The sequence below is a fragment of the Ochlerotatus camptorhynchus genome, unplaced genomic scaffold (genome assembly GCF_037179485.1).
Source record: "Ochlerotatus camptorhynchus isolate MF236.1 unplaced genomic scaffold, CSIRO-AGI_Acam_v1.1 ptg000662l, whole genome shotgun sequence".
Classification (NCBI taxonomy): domain Eukaryota; kingdom Metazoa; phylum Arthropoda; class Insecta; order Diptera; family Culicidae; genus Ochlerotatus; species Ochlerotatus camptorhynchus.
In genome coordinates, this window is record NW_027041141.1 from 82,316 (window position 1) to 83,996 (window position 1,681).

The window sequence follows — 1,681 nt, forward strand, 5'->3', positions numbered from 1 at the left end:
ATGGCGACTTCCGGTTACAGAAAAACTTGGATATTCTGCCAAATGGCCCACAATATGGGTATTTTTGGAATCGGAGTGACACATAAGGAACGGAAATCAATGTCTGACGCCATTTTGAAATCCAAGACGGCGACTTCCGGTTACATAAAAACTTGGAAATTCTGGCAAATACCCCACAATATGGGTATTTTTGGAATCAGGGTGATGTGCAGGGACCAGAAATCGATTTCTGACCCAATTTTGAAATCCAAGATGGCGACTTCCGGTTACAGAAAAACTTGGGCATTCTGCCATATACAACACAATATGGGTATTTTTGGAATCGGAGTGACGTATAGGGCACGGAAATCAATGTCTGACGCCATTTTGGAAATCCAAGATGGTGACTTCCAGTTACATAAAAACTTGGAAATTATACCAAATACCGCACAATATGGGTATTGTTTAAATCGGAGTGACGTTTAGAGACCGGAAATTGATGTCTGACGCCATTTTGAAATTCAAGATGGTGGATTCCAGTTACAGAAAAACTTGGAAATTCTGTCATATACCCCACAATATGTGTATTTTTGGAATTGGAGTGCCGTGTAAGAACCGGATTTTTTTTCCTCTGGTTTGTTTTTTCCGTCGATCTTGTTTTCCGTGCACCAATGCTACCGACGTGCCAGGAAGGCAGCTCTCACACCTGGACCCTACCTATCGACCCACCAACTCATGAACCGGGAACCAACGGCTTTACTTCCCATCCGAAGGAAGGCGTGATCAGAGATGTTATGCCTCAGAACATCCCGGTGGCGCCTACTGGTATTGAACCCAGGCCTTCTGGGGTGAGAGGTAATCACGCTTACCACTACACCACCAGCGCCGTTGAACCGAAAATTTATGTCTGACGTCATTTCGAAATCCAAGATGGCCGCTTCTAGTTGCAGAAAAATTGGCAAATACCACCACGTCACCCCGATTCTTAAGATACCCGTATTGTAGGTTATTTAACATGATTTTTGTGTAACCGCAAGTCACCATATTGAATTTCAAAATGGCGTCATACATGGGTTTTCAGTCCTAATAAGTCACCCCAATTCCAAAAAACCCATATTGTGAAGTATTTGACAGTATTTCCCAGTGTTTCTGTAACCGGAAGCCGCCATCTTGGATTTCAAAATGACGTCAGACATCGATTTCCGGTCCCTACACTTCACTCCGATTCCAAAATACCCATATTGTGGGGTATTTGATAGAATTTCGAAGTCTTTTTGTTAGCGGAAGCCGCCATCTTGGATTTAAAAATGGCGTCAGACATCGATTTCCGGTCCCTACACGTCACCCCGATTCCAAAAATACTCATATTGTGTGGTATTTGGCAGAATTTCCAAGTTTTTCTGTAACCGGAAGCCGCCATCTTGGATTTCAAAACGGCGTCAGACATCGATTTCCGGTCCCTACACGTCACTCCGATTCCAAAAATACCCATATTGTGGGGTTTTTGACAATATTTTCAAAAACCTCTTTTTACGAAGTAAATCCCAAATAACGAGTTTTCTTTTTACGAAGTAAATCCGAGTTTTCTTTTTACGAATTAAATCCCAAATAACGAGGTTTTTTTTTACGCACTAATTCGATTTACGAACCCCCGTTTTGGTTCGTAAATGGAGGTTCCAGTGTACCTTCCTAAAGTTGTCCT